The following is a 15975-nucleotide window of genomic DNA, read 5'->3' on the forward strand; positions in this document are numbered from 1 at the left end:
TTTACATGCTCAATGCCCATAAAGGAGAAACCACGTAAATCTCCATTATGTTTTTTTGAAAAATGTCGGGATACTACTGATGCACCAACCATAGGCAGATTACTAGCGTCTGACAGGTGTTTGCGGATTCTAGTTTTAAGGGGATTCATCGTACAACCTACATATTGCATACGGCATATATTGCAATTAATTAAATATACTACATTCTCCGTATTACAGTTTATAAACAAACAAACAAACAAACATTAAACTGTTTTTTATTGGAGATAGATGTAAATGTTTTAGATTTATTAGCAAAACCGCAGCACTTACAAATTTTGGCACCGCATTTAAAAAATCCTGTTATTTTTAACCAATTATTAGGGGAAATTTTATCCGGATCTTTAAACATACTGGGTGATAATAATGTAGCTAAAGTCGGGGCTCTTCTTGCTACAAAGGCAATATCATTATTTTCCACAATATTTTTCAAAACATCGTTCTGAGACAACAAAGGAAGATATTTTTTGATGATTTTAACAATAGAATTAAACTGAGGACTATAATTGGTACTGAAAACCACCCTAGATTTTTTAGAGTCAAACTGTCTTTTTTTCTCAGTAGATTCCAACAGCTTAACCCTATCCATGCCTGCTACCATTTTCTTGGCTCTCTCCAAGGACCAATTAGGATACCCCCTTTTTTAAATTATTACAGGTCATTTCAATTCCTTCCTCCAATTTGTCCCCAGATGTAGTATTCCTTTTTAGTCTAATAAGCTCCCCCACAGGAATATTCTGAATGACATGTTGGGGATGATTAGAGGAAGCCATTAAAATACTATTACATGCAATAGATTTTTTATAGGGAGATATCAGAACCCCATCATTGTCGAGATCTGCGGTCAGTTTCAAATCCAAGAAGTTAATTGATACCTCATGACCACTACTAGTAAATTTTAAGTTGAAATCATTCAAATCCAAATAGGAGAAAAAACTTTTTGCAGACGAGAGACTACCCCTCCAGACAAATATCAGATCATCAATAAATCTCCCCAGCCAAACAATATTATCCTTGTATGGGTTATCAATATTTAAGACATAGTTTTCTTCCCACAGAGACATAACCAGGTTAGCTAGGGAAGGTGAAAACTTGGCGCCCATGCTCACACCCTGTGTCTGGAGGAAATATCTCTCATCAAACATAAAATAGTTGTGGCTTAAAAGAAATTGAATTGAGGAAACAATAAACCTCTGGATGGAATCCTCATAATTACTGTATCTGGACAAATAATATGTGATGCATCGTAACGCGACGTGATGGGGGATAGAAGGATATAACCCCACCACATCGCAAGATAACCACACATAATCAGATTGCCAGTAAAATTTTTCCATAATCTGTATAATATTTTTGGAATCTTTAAGATGACTTGGTGTTAATGGCACTAAAGGTTGAAGATAAAAATCCACCCACTCCCCTAGTTTCTCACTGAATGATCCGATTTCAGACACAATGGGTCTGAGAGGGGGAGGAAAAACCTCTTTATGAACTTTAGGGAGTGAGTGGTATATTGTTTCACAAAAAATAAACTTTTTAATTCTGTCTGAGATAGCACCCATACTAATTCCCTCCTGTAATAGATGTAATAATTCAGAATTAAATGAATTGGTCGGATTGGACGGCAATTCAATATAAGTGCTACTATTTTCTAAATCCAGCAAGTTCATTTTCTTATATAAACCAGCATTGAGAGCCACAATAGCGCCCCCCTTGTCTGCCTGGACAACAAGGAGATCGCCATTAGCCCTCAATTCATCAATTGCCCTATGTTCAGAAATACTCAGATTGAATTTAACCTCTTGATGTTCTACTTGATTATAAAGAGACACAAGCTCACTTTCAATTGTTTCCTGAAAAAAATCAATCTCCCTATAAAAAATCTATTGCATGTAATAGTATTTTAATGGCTTCCTCTAATCATCCCAAACATGTCATTCAGAATGTTCCTGTGGGGGAGCTTATTAGACTAAAAAGGAATACTACATCTGGGGACAAATTGGAGGAAGGAATTGAAATGACCTGTAATAATTTAAAAAAGGGGGTATCCTAATTGGTCCTTGGAGAGAGCCAAGAAAATGGTAGCAGGCATGGATAGGGTTAAGCTGTTGGAATCTACTGAGAAAAAAAGACAGTTTGACTCTAAAAAATCTAGGGTGGTTTTCAGTACCAATTATAGTCCTCAGTTTAATTCTATTGTTAAAATCATCAAAAAATATCTTCCTTTGTTGTCTCAGAACGATGTTTTGAAAAATATTGTGGAAAATAATGATATTGCCTTTGTAGCAAGAAGAGCCCCGACTTTAGCTACATTATTATCACCCAGCATGTTTAAAGATCCGGATAAAATTTCCCCTAATAATTGGTTAAAAATAACAGGATTTTTTAAATGCGGTGCCAATATTTGTAAGTGCTGCGGTTTTGCTAATAAATCTAAAACATTTACATCTATCTCCAATAAAAAACAGTTTAATGTTTGTTTGTTTATAAACTGTAATACGGAGAATGTAGTGTATCTAATTAATTTCAATATATGCCGTATGCAATATGTAGGTTGTACGATGAATTCCCTTAAAACTAGAATCAGCAAACACCTGTCAGATGCTAGTAATCTGCCTATGGTTGGTGCATCAGTAGTATCCCGACATTTTTCAAAAAAACATAATGGAGATTTACGTGGTTTCTCCTTTATGGGCATTGAGCATGTAAAAAAACCATTGAGGGGTGGAGATTTTCACAAAAAAGTGCTTGCAAGAGAAAGTAGGTGGATATTTGAGTTGGGGACACGTATGCCACAGGGCTGTAATAACCGCCTGGATATCATTATGCACTATTGATATATTTGTACTATACAATACTGGTTAGTACTATTGTTATATGTTTTTGTACCATTTAAATCTTTTGGTCAGGTTATTGGACACTTCTAATGTATTTCTCTCTAATATGTTGAATCCTTTCTTTATAATTCTTATGCATGTTGTATACTGATCAATATGTGGATAGTTTATATGTTTGATCTGCTTTTATAACACATGTTTTTTAGTCTCTCACATATGTTTATAATTACCCTAATGGGAGTGGGATGTATATAAGGTTCCATGTTTGGAAAGCAGATCAGATTTTGGACCGTCAAGAAGGCGCGTTTTACCGCTGAAACGCGTAGTCCTATCTGCACTACTTTCCTGCGTTATTGCTGTTTTGAACTGCTTGGACCATTGTATTTTAATGGATTTATCAATAAAAAGAAAGAGAAAATAATTTTTTAACAGCATCCTTGATTGCTCACGTTATTGCTGGACTTTGCTCTGTCGTTGTTCACATTTGTATGGATGGACTCCTACATCCAGATCCGGGCACAACGGAGTTAACCAGGTCAGGTGAGGTCCCAGGTGGTTCACAGGAGTGAGCTGGTCTACATTGTTGGAATCACACCAAATATAATCAGCAAATCAGTAGCAAATATTTGTGAAGCATAAAGGAAATTATACATAGTTTTCTAATTATATGGTCTGATATGCCTAAATAAAATCCTGAGTGACCAATTGCCTTCAGAAGTCACATAATTAGTAAATTGAGTCCACCTGTGTGTAATTTATTCTCAGTATAACTACAGCTGTTCTGTGAATGCTTCAGAGGTTTGTTTAAGGACACTAGGGATCAAGCTGCATCATGAATACCAAGGACACCAGAGTTGTGAGATATAAAGTTGTGGAGAAGAGTAATTGAGGATTATATTCTAAAAAAACCTCAATCTCAGAAAAGCGCACTGAGCTCTGTTCAACCATCAAAAAATGGAAGGCGTATGATGCAACTGCAAACCTACCAGCACATGGACGTCCACCTAAACTGTCATGCTAAGCAAGTAGAGCACTAATTAAAGAAAACAAGAGATCCATGGTCACTTTAGAGGAGCTGCAGAGATCCACAGCTCAGGTGGGAGAGTCTGTCCACAGGGCAACTATTTAGTCGTATGCTCCACAAATCTGACCTTTCTGGAAGAGTGGAAAGAAGAAAGCCTTTTTTCAAAGCAAACCATAAGAATTTCCTTTTGCATAAAGTCATGTAGGGGACACGGCTAGCATGTGCAATCATAGAAAGGTAAAGTTGTAAGGGATCTCCAGGGTCATCTGGTCCAACCCCCTGCTCAATGCAGGATTCATTAAATCATCTCAGACAATTGTCTGTCCAGCGTTTGAAAACTTTCATTGAAGGAGAACTCAACACTTCTTGTGGCAACCTATTCCACTCATTGACCACACTCACTGTCAAGCAGTTTATCTAATATCTAATCTGCATCTTCTCTCATTCAATTTCATCCCATTGCTTCAAGTCTTTTTTTGCGCAAAAGAGAATAAAACTGATCCCCCTACAGTGTGACAGCCCATTAGATATTTGTAGACCGCTATCAAGTCTCCTCTCAGTCTTCTCTTTTGCAAGCTAAACATTCCCAAATCTTCTGTTTCTAATAGGACATTGTTTGCAGACCGGTCACCATTCTGGTCGCTCTTCTCTGGACTTGCTCCAGTTTGTTCATGTCTATTTTAAAATGTGGTGCCCAGAGCTGGACACGGTATTCCAGATGAGGTCTGACCAAAGAGGAGTAGACAGGGATAATTACTTCATGTGATCTAGACTGTATGCTTCTGTTAATGCAACCCTGAATTGTGTTTGCTTTTTTTGCTGCTGCATCACACTGTTGACTCAGGTGATTGATTCACATATGCTGTTGCTTAGCCCTATTTCTCCCATTCTGTATATGCTTTTTCATTTTTCTTGCCCAGATGTAGGATTTTGCATTTCTCCCTGTTAAAAGTCAGTCCGACAGTTACTACCCACAGTTCCAGGAGAAGGTAGTCTGGACAGATGAAAACAAAGTAGAACTTTTTGGGATAAATTCAAAACACTATGTGTGTTGGAAAACTAACACTACACTTCACCTGAAAACACCATCACCAAAGTCAAACATGGTGGTGCCAGCATCAAGTAGTGGGATGCTTTTCTTCAGCATTGACAGGGAAGCTGGCTAGAGATGGTGGGAGGATAGATGAAGCTAAATACAGGGAAATACTGAATGAAAACCTGTTAGTGGCAGCAAAAGACTTCAGACTGGGACCTTCTGGGAGATTCACTTTCCAGCAGGACAGCGAACCTAAACATACTGTCAGAGCTACAATGGAATTGTTTAGATCAAAACATATTCATGGGCTTGAATGGTTCAGTCGGTGTCCAGGCCTAAATTCCATTGAGAATCTGTGACAAGACTTGAAAATTACTGTTCATAGATGCTTTCCATCCAATCTCACTGAGCTAGAGCTAGTTTGCAAAGAAGAATGGGCAAAAATGTCAACCTTTAAATGTGCAAAGCTAGTAGAGACATGCCCCTAAAGAACTGCAGCAGTGATTGCAGGGAAAGGTGGTCCTGCAAAATATTGACTCAAGGGGCTGAATACAAATGCACATCACAATTTTCAGATTTAGATTTTTAAAGAATTAGAAAACCATGTATCATTTCCTTTACACTTCACCAACACTTTGTGTTAGTATATCACATAAAATTTCAACAAAACACACTTAAGTTTTTGTGTTTAATTGGAAAAAATATGAAAAAAGTTTACAGGGTTTCAAAACTTTTTCAAGGCACTCTATATTATATAGCCATATTTGTTGTGTCAACAGTTGAGCTGACAATTTATGTCTCAGACAGTAACATTTAACCCCTTAATGACCAAGCCAATTTTGACCTTAATGACCAAGACAATTTTTACAATTCTGACCACTGTCACTTTATGAAGTTATAGCTCTGGAACACTTCAATTGATCCCAGTGATTGGGAGATTGTTCTCTCGTGACATATTTTACTCCATGTTAGTGGTAAAATTAATTCTAAATTACTTTTTGTGTTTATTTATGAAAAAAAATGGAAATTTGGCAAACATTTTTAAAATTTAGCAATTTTCAAACTTTTAATTTTTGTGCCCTTAAATCAGAGAATTATATCACACAAAATAGTTAATAACATTTAATTTCCCACAGGTCAACTTTACATCAGCACAATTTAGGAAATATAACTTTTTTTGTTGGGACGTTATAAGGGTTAAAAGTTGACCAGCGATTTCTCATTTTTCAAACAAAATTTACAAAACCTTTTTTTAGGGACTACATCACATTTGAAGTGACTTTGAGGGGCCAATATGACAGAAAGTACCCAAAAGTGACACGATTCTAAAAACTGCACCCTTCAAGGTACCCAAAAAACCACATTCAAGAAGTTTATTAGTCCTTCAAGTTCTTCATGGGAACTAAAGCAATGTGGAAGGAAACTTTTTTCACAAAAAAATTTACTTTAGACCCAAACTTTTTTATTTCCACAAGGGTATCATGAGAAAATGGACCCCAACATCTGTTGTGCAATTTCTCCTGAGTACACTGATAACCCAAGTAAGCAAAAAATCAAGAAGCCAGAACTGCCTATGGTCAGCATGCAATACATAAAGTGCACATGCACATATTAGTTTCTAACTGTACTTTAAAATGAGACATTTAGCAAACAATTGATCAATTCTTCGCCACGCCAAGGCATTCTCACATGGGGCAGTCTTACTCTACGTTTTTTATATTTGCTGTGCTATTATGGCCTCCTAAATGTATTAACAGCAAGACTGCACATGCACATGACAGCGTGGCAAACACCTTGTGTTTGAGGGGTCGAATCTGAACAGTAACACGGACTTCCTGGTGAAGTCTGTGTTCGGAGTCCGTGCCCGAACAGTAGGTTTACCTATCTCTACACCAGAGGAAAACATCTAACTTTATGGAGCTGGAGCAGTTTTGTCTTGAGGAATGGGAAAAAATCCCAGTGGCAAGATGTGGAAAGCTCATAGAGACTTATACAAAGTGACTTGCAGCTGTAATAGCTGCAAAAGAGGGAGCTACAAAGTACTGACTTTAGGGGGGTGTATACAGTAGTTATACACACTGTAAGTATGTCTGTCACAAATGACACGTCAATTTCTTAACTAAATATAAATATTCTTATTTACACAGCAGAGCCAGAGACCAGTATAAGTAAGAGTTTGGTTTGTTTGGTGTGTACAGACTGCATGAGCTGTAGGCCATCGATAATATTAAAAGGGATAGTGACATATTTGATATATGTGTTATGCGGGGCTTAGGTCAAAGGAGGCTGAAATACCCGGGGCCCCTGCGGAGTCCCTCCAACTAGGGAAAACCCTGTCTGACCCTCAACCCAGGGTTTTTGCTAATGGTGCAAATGCCTGAGCCTCCAACCTTTCCTTATCTCCTGCTCAGCCCTAAGCTGAACCCTCCACCCTCCACCCAGTGAGTTGTCAAACCACCAAAGCCCACACAGTAATGACAGACAGGGACAACTTAAACCACACCGCGCCACAAACACACAGGACAATACTGTAATGTGAACAGGGCAAAACAAAGCACAAATATAGGAAGGCGAAAAGGTAACAATGGATCATACGACACCAGATATGAATTTCTCTCTCCAACACCTCCTCTCCAGACCGGAACCACTTGGCATAAAACACAAGCTATAATCGGCGACGCCCACAGGCCAGCATGACTATTTAAAGACCATGGGCGTGACCAAACATCCCACCTGATTTCCAGCTAGATTAACCCCAGATAACCTGAATAAAATCAAGCCGGCGCCACTGAGGCTATAGTGGACGGAGATGGAACTACCGCTGCCTGCCGGACGCTGTGGTGTGAATAGCGTCCGACATGACAGTACCCCGTCTTCTACGAGGGACCCCAGGCCCCTCAAGACTCATAGGACCCGGCTTGTCTGGATGACGGCGGTGAAAGGAACTGACCAGCCGATCCGCATGTATGTCCGAGGCTGGTACCCAAGACCTCTCCTCCAGACCATACCCCCGCCAGTGTACCAAATACTGAAGAGAATGGCGCAGTACTCGAGAGTCCACCACCTTGGAGACTTCAAACTCTAAATCGCCATCCACCATGACTGGAGGTGGCATCGGCGTCATGTCCACAGAGCCTACCACCTTTTTCAATAAAGCCCTGTGAAACACGTTGTGTATCCTGTATACCGCAGGAAGTTCCAACCGATAAGCAACCGGGTTAATGATGGCAGCAATCTTAAAAGGGCCAATAAACCTTGGACCCAATTTCAATGATGGAATTTTGAGTTTTATGTTTTTAGTAGCTAACCACACCCAATCACCCACACACAGGTCCGGACCTGGCACGCGTCTAGTGTCAGCCACACATTTGTACCTTGCACTCATGCTCAGCAATCGCTGTTTCACACTCCTCCAGACCGATGATAGTTAAACTCCTAACGGGTCCTCCTCTGGGACGCCCCCAGAGCCCCCCTGACGCAAGGTATAAAATTGAGGATGGTGCCCATAAACACAAAAGAACGGAGACTCTCCCGATGATTCTTGGCGGTGATTATTTAATGCGAACTCGGCCAAGGGAAGGAACGTCGACCACTCCTCTTGGTTGACAGACACAAAACATCGCAAATACTGCTCCAGATTTTGGTTCATGCGCTCAGTTTGACCATTTGACTGCGGATGAAACGCCGACGAATGAGACAACTTGATCCCCAATCGTGAGCAAAAAGCTTTCCAAAACTTCGCCACAAACGGGGTACCCCTATCAGACACTAAGTCCGACGGAACTCCGTGTAGTTTGACCACCTCCTGCACAAAAACCTGAGCCAACGTCTTCGTGTTGGACAAGGAAGGCAACGACACAAAATGCGCCATCTTTGAAAATCGATCAACCACCACCAGGATGACTGTGTTCCCTGCCGAGGCAGGCAAGTCCGTGATAAAGTCCATAGAGATTTCTGTCCATGGCCTACTAGGTAACCACAGAGGCTGTAGAGTGCCAGCAGGACGGGTTCTGGGCGACTTGGCCCTGGCGCACGTGATGCAAGCTGTCACGTACGAGACCACGTCCTGCCGGATTTTTGGCCACCAGAAGCGGCGCGATACCAGTTCCAAGGTGCCCCTAACCCCTGGATGACCGGCCAGGACAGAGTCGTGGTGTTCCCCCAACACTTTAAGACGAAGATGAAGGGGTACGAACGACTTATTAGCGGGAAGTCCTGGCGGTACCTCCTCCTGGGCCTCGGCAATCTCCGCCTCTACCTCAGTCGTGAGAGCCGAAACCACTACACCTTCCTGGAGGATGGGTACCGGATCTTCCCGAGGTTCTCCCCCCGGAAAACACCTGGACAAGGCACCCGCCTTGGTGTTTTTAGCACCAGGACGGTAAGTCACCAGAAAGTTAAAACATGTAAAAAACAATGCCCAGCGAGCTTGCCTGGGAGACAGACGCTTGGCCGACTCCAGATAGAGCAGGTTTTTATGGTCGGTGATGACTGTGACCTGGTGGGCCGCCCCCTCCAGGAAGCGTCACCATTCCTCAAAAGCCAATTTGATGGCCAACAACTCCCTGTTGCCGATGTCGTAATTCCGTTCGGCAGGCGACAGCTTCTTGGAGAAGTAGGCGCATGGACGCATATTGCTCAAGGACGAGCCCTGTGACAGTACTGCCCCCACTCCCACCTCAGAAGCATCGACCTCCACCGTAAAAGGTTTAGATACGTCCAGTTGCACCAGAATGGGGGCTGAAGCAAAACGGTTCTTCAGAAGCTCAAATGCACACACCGCATCCTCAGACCAGATAGCGAGATTGGTACCTTTTTTCGTCATGTCCGTGAGCGGTTTGGCTATAGTAGAGAAATTCTTAATAAACTTCCTATAATAGTTGGCAAACCCAAGGAACTGCTGGAGCGCTTTTAGATTATCAGGCCGTTCCCATCGCAGCACCGCTTGCACCTTCGCGGCGTCCATTTTTAACCCTGTGGCGGATACAATATATCCCAAAAAAGGCAAATCCTGAACAAAAAATACGCATTTTTCAAGCTTACCATAGAGCTTATTCTCACGGAGCAACAGTAACACCTGCCTGACATGCTCTAAATGAGTGTCCTGGTCGCTCGAATAAATGAGGATATCATCCAGGTACACAATCACAAATTTCCCCAGCACATGAGCGAATACATCATTTATGAAATGTTGGAAAACAGCCGGCGCGGTTGTCAACCCAAATGGCATAACTAGGCTTTCAAAATGACCCTCAGGGGTATTAAATGCCGTCTTCCACTCATCCCCCTGACGGACCCTTATGAGGTTATATGCCCCCCTGAGGTCAAGTTTGGAAAACCACTTCGCACCAGCCACCTGGTTGAACAAATCAGGGATCAGAGGCATCGGGTAGGGATCACGGACCGTAATCTGGTTTAACTCCCGGAAATCCAGACACGGGCGTAACCCCCCATCTTTTTTCTTAATGAAGAAAAACCCCGCTGCTACAGGTGAGGATAAAGGCCGGATGTGCCCTGTACTTAAACTCTCCGCGATGTAGTCTTTAAGAGCTTGTCTCTCTGGACCAGAAATACTAAATATCCTCGCCTTTGGCAATTTAGCCCCAGGTTTTAACCTTATCTCACAATCATAGGCTCGATGTGGAGGTAGTTCTGAGCAACCCCTCTCAGAGAATACATCCGCAAAATCCAGCAATGCCTCCAAAAGGCTGGACTTCACGGCGGACACACATGTGGCCAAGCAATTTTCCTGGCAGAAACCGCTCCACTGGACTATGTCCTGGGTTCTCCAGTCAATCACCGGGTTGTGCTTGGACAACCATGGGAAACCCAGGACCATTTGTGCTGGGAGATTATTGAGTACCCTACATGTAACCCACTCAGAATGTAGGACCCCAATGTGGAGTTTAACCTCAGCTACAAACTCCGTAATCTCCCCTTGTGGGAGGGGAGCGGCATTAATGGTAACCACGTGAATAGGATGAGGGAGTTTTTCGATCTTAAAACCTGCCATGAGTGCAAACTCCTCATCCATGAGATTGGTGGTGGAACCGCTATCCACAAACACTGATATGGGTAGCTCTCTGCCCACAATAATAACCCTGGCAGGGAGCATACATTGAGATACCATCATGGAGGATATGCATACGCTCAGTTGGGTCTCCTCCATACCCTCTGAGCTTATCAGTTTTCCGCCGGTGCGACTTTCTTTGGTAGCACAGGACAAGCATTTACATAATGATCTCTTTTACCACAGTAAAAACATGCTCCATGCTTCCTGAACCCAAGAACGCGTGATACCCCAGCGATTTGCATAGGTTCCGTGGGCTCACCTGCAGCAACCACACTTGCACCCCTGCTTTCCCCCAGGGGCAGCGTCTCCTGCGCCCCTGACGCAAACAGCGATCAATACGAATAACCAAACTCATGGCAGACTCTAACAATGCAGGAGTCTCATACATCAGGAGGGCCTGTTTAACTCTTTCTGAAACCCCATGAATAAACTGACTCCGCAGCGCTGGGTCGTTCCACTGTGTGTCTACTGCCCAACGGCGAAATTCTGAACAATAGTCTTCCGCCATACGTTCCCCCTGACGGAGGGCACGGATTTTAGATTCCGCCAAAGCCAATCTGTCGGGATCATCATAAATGAGCCCGAGTGCTGAAAAAAACATTCTCAACCGAATGAAACGTAGCAGAGTCGGCTGGTAAGGAAAACGCCCATGCTTGAGGGTCCCCACTCAGTAATGATAACACCAGACCCACCCGCTGAGCCTCATTACCTGAAGAGACCGGGCGCATGCGAAAGTATAACTTGCAGGCCTCCCGAAAGATGACAAATTTGCTGCGTTCCCCAGAATATCGTTCAGGCAGCGGAATCTTAGGCTCTGCACCTGTACCAGCAGAAGCTGCTTGCACATTAGCTACAACCAGGCCCTGCTGCTGAACTACCCCCTTCAACTCGGTGACCTGTAAGGACAGCGCTGCCAACTGGCGGTTTATGGAAGTCATGGAATCCATGAAAAAATGTTGGGCCGATTATAATGTTATGCGGGGCTTACGTCAAAGGAGGCTGAAATACCCAGGGCCCCTGCGGAGTCCCTCCAACTAGGGAAAACCCTGTCTGACCCTCAACCCAGGGTTTTTGCTAATGGTGCAAATGCCTGAGCCTCCAACCTTTCCTTATCTCCTGCTCAGCCCTAAGCTGAACCCTCCACCCTCCACCCAGTGAGTTGTCAAACCACCAAAGCCCACACAGTAATGACAGACAGGGACAACTTAAACCACACCGCGCCGCAAACACACAAGACAATACTGTAATGTGAACAGGGCAAAACAAAGCACAAATATAGGAAGGCGAAAAGGTAACAATGGATCATACGACACCAGATATGAATTTCTCTCTCCAACACCTCCTCTCCAGACCGGAACCACTTGGCATAAAACACAAGCTATAATCGGCGACGCCCACAGGCCAGCACGACTATTTAAAGACCGTGGGCGTGACCAAACATCCCACCTGATTTCCAGCTAGATTAACCCCAGATAACCTGAATAAGATCAAGCAGGCGCCAATGAGGCTATAGTGGACGGAGATGGAACTACCGCTGCCTGCCGGACGCTGTGGTGTGAATAGCGTCCGACATGACAATATGATTTGGTTATGCTGCATGTGAACACAGTAATCAAACAGATGGTAATATCTCAGGAATTAGTATTCGGAGAAGAGGAAACACTCCATGTATGTTTGCAGATGATGAGCTCTACCAATCCAAACCATTGATGTATCTTCCTTATTTAATTAAAGCTTTGGAACATTTTAAGAAAATATCAAGACTGCCAATAGAAAATCTGAAATCGAGTTTGGCAATGTGAAGAATAGTTTGCTGAAGCTTATGCTAAATTTACTACTAGGATTTTTTTTATTTTATACCTTGTTATAAAAATAACTAAATAACTGCTATAACTAAAAAAATGTACATGTGGAGCTTTATACATTAACATGTAAAAGTTTGGGCACACCTGGTCAAAATTATTGTTATTGTGAACAGTTAAGCAAGTTGAAGATGAAATGACCTTTATGAGGGCTAAAGTTAAAGATGATATACTTCTGTATTTACATATTTGTATTATTAATTTGTTATTTTGGGAGTATGCATGTCATATTTACTGAAAGAGTATTGGGAGACGCTTTTTATTTATGAGCACTCTGTTTCAGAAACTGATGTCTAATTTTTAGGAAAATCTAGGTCTGAGGGATCTATTGGCACTAAAGTTGAGTAGCTACTTGAGGAAACTGCGACACTCTGAACGGCATGCATCATTATTATTTACATTGACTGCAGGCTAGTTTGTACTTGCCAGCACCATACTTTTCCATCCAGTTTTTCAAGTTATTACAGCATTATTCTGTTCAAAACAATTATATGCCATCCTTCAGTGTTGCGTAGTGAACACTGTGTCCCTGTGCTCACGGAGCAAAAAGAAATAATAAAGTCTGGTGATCATCAAAACACAGCTTCTAGCCCAAGCACTGCAGTCCCCAGGAATCTGCCTTTGGCTGGGTTCCCCATCCCAACTGTAATACCTTAAAAAATACCTCTACCTTGTTGGCCAATAAATGGATTCTCATTGATGTAATATTAGTGTCCTATCCTATGGGTAAGCAATAGTTCTCAATAGTCTCAGAAGGTCTCCAGAAGGACTGTTCAAACGTTGCTGTTCCTCTGTTTTAGGACTGGTGTTCTGCCTTCTTCCATGTATGACGCTGTGTGGATTCCAGCATACGGCTTAACCTTTCATCCTCTCCCAGAAACAAGACTGTATGGGTGCTTAAGTCTATATTTATTGGGATGACATGGACAACAATGGGAGATGATAACAGATGGTATAGAACACAGTAGTAGATGAGATCAGGGGTTGTTGTACAAAGTTGGAGATGACATCAGAGATTGTTGAACGCAGTTATGGATGACTCAGATATTGTTGTGCACAATGTGGATGATTCAGGTAAAACTACAAGAGACAGATAATACAGAATGTCAGTACTGGTAGATAATATACAATACACAAATACTGGCAGGTAATCACAGCAATACAAAGTACTATCACAACAGTAGCATTAATACAGGATGCTGTTATATCGGCAGCATTCATTATATAGAAGCTGAGCAGTACAACATACACAGCAGTAAAAGAGAAAGATGTCTAAAACAACTAATGGCTGCAAGCTTTGCACTGACTGAACAGAGGATGCATATTCAGAGGATGCAAATCTAGAGGATGCATATAACTAACATGCATTGCAAACATCATGCTAACACAGATGCATAGCATAGTTTACATAAATGCATTTAACCTTATTGGAATCCATTTGTTATAAGCAGTGGTTTTGCAGGGAGCTAAGCAGATGTGAGCTACTCAGAAGACTGGCAGAAAATGGTTACATGTTGTTGACCAGGGCAGGAAGAAGGGGTGGTTCTGAACAGTTAACCTTTTGGGGGAACAGAAGATTCCAAACACATGAATAAAAAGAGAAAGGCAACTTATGACACCTACTGGCCATAGCTGGAACAGCACTTAAAATATCTTGCTGCACAGAATGGGCATAACAACTGGGTTCCAACTTTGACTAACTCTGTGCGATGTCTTCTGCAGTGTTCAGAGTTCCTCCTGAAATTATAAGCTCCCATATAACACTGAACAGATTATTTCCAGTTATGGATAAATGGTGTAAAAAAATAGCATGACTGATTTTGTTCTCCATTGAACTCATAAAAAAGTAATAATAATGTAACTCTGAGGCTGTGTTCACAAGTAGCATAAATGCCGCATTTTTCAGCTGCTTTTGATCTCTATATTTTCTGCAGGAGTCCACACCACACTACATGACAGCAACCTTCTCGGATAATTGAGGTTTTGCTGCTTCTGTTTATGGCTTTTGTCTTGTTTATGGCTTATCCATTTATTTGACACAATATTGGTGCAGATTTCAAGCTATATTTTAACTCCTTTTGGTGGTATAGAAAAGCTTTCATTCTGCACTTAAAAATGCAACTGTGTTTTTAGAGATGTTTTTTTTTCAGGCTCTGCATAGAAATTTATAGAGGAAAAAATGCACAAAAAAGCACCTAACAGCATCTTTAGAATGTTCCGAACGTTCAACAAATTCATATTCACTTTGTTTGGACACTTAGTTCACACAAAACATAAATGCTGCTAATGTTTTGTAGTGTTTTTTGTGGAGAAATTCTGCTGTGTTTAGCTGTCCAAGCAAAAAGGATGCGATTTCGGAAAAACTACGCTCACTGTGGGTCTAAAGACGAAGTTGAACTGATCAGTTTTGGCGAGTTTTTATGGGCTAAGGAACCTGAAAATAATAAATGTAAGAAATGCGATTGCTTTTCAAATTATATAATCAAAGCACAGGTAGAATTCATTTTGGGGTCCACCCTAGTATGATACTTGAAAATATTACATGTTTCTATTTATTAAACTACAATACTTTTTTATAATCCACATGTCAATTTTTTTTGAATGTACGCTGAGGTGTATGTGTGGAATTTCCTAGTAGATTTGCATTAGATGCAAACAATTTGCATGAAAAAATGCATATGCATTTTTAGTATTTTTCAGCTGCAGAAATACTAAAAACGTACAATATATAACCCAGATATAACTGCATCAATAAAGCCAAATACCAAGTAGTATTAAAAACAAAGCAGTTTTACTTAAAATATGATATGCTAAATAGAAGCAAAGACAAGTGTCAAAAATGCAATTAAAACCCAATGAAAAAAACACAAGTAACCTCCTTTACATAACAGGTGCAGAAAATCTTCAATATAAAAAAACTCACCAAATACTCAATGTAGGAACAAAGCCTTAAAGACTTATCACACCGCTATCTTCATCTATAATTTGTAATCTCTCTGTAAATATTTATGAAGTATGAAAATTATTTTTTTCTTATTTCAATCATAGAAGAATACATAGAATACATCACCCTAAATTTGTTTAGTGAAATTTAACTAGAATAT

General features: G+C 41.3%; 1 protein-coding gene across 1 annotated transcript in view; it reads left to right on the plus strand.

The window, feature by feature from the left end:
- LOC141101407 (parapinopsin-like) overlaps positions 1 to 15975 on the plus strand; it is a 428410-nt gene that overhangs the window by 109161 nt on the left and 303274 nt on the right. The gene's annotated exons all lie outside the window — the stretch shown is intronic.

This window comes from Dendrobates tinctorius, unplaced genomic scaffold (genome assembly GCF_039654945.1).
Source record: "Dendrobates tinctorius isolate UK_male_01 unplaced genomic scaffold, ASM3965494v1 ptg000117l, whole genome shotgun sequence".
Taxonomy (NCBI): Eukaryota; Metazoa; Chordata; class Amphibia; order Anura; family Dendrobatidae; genus Dendrobates; species Dendrobates tinctorius.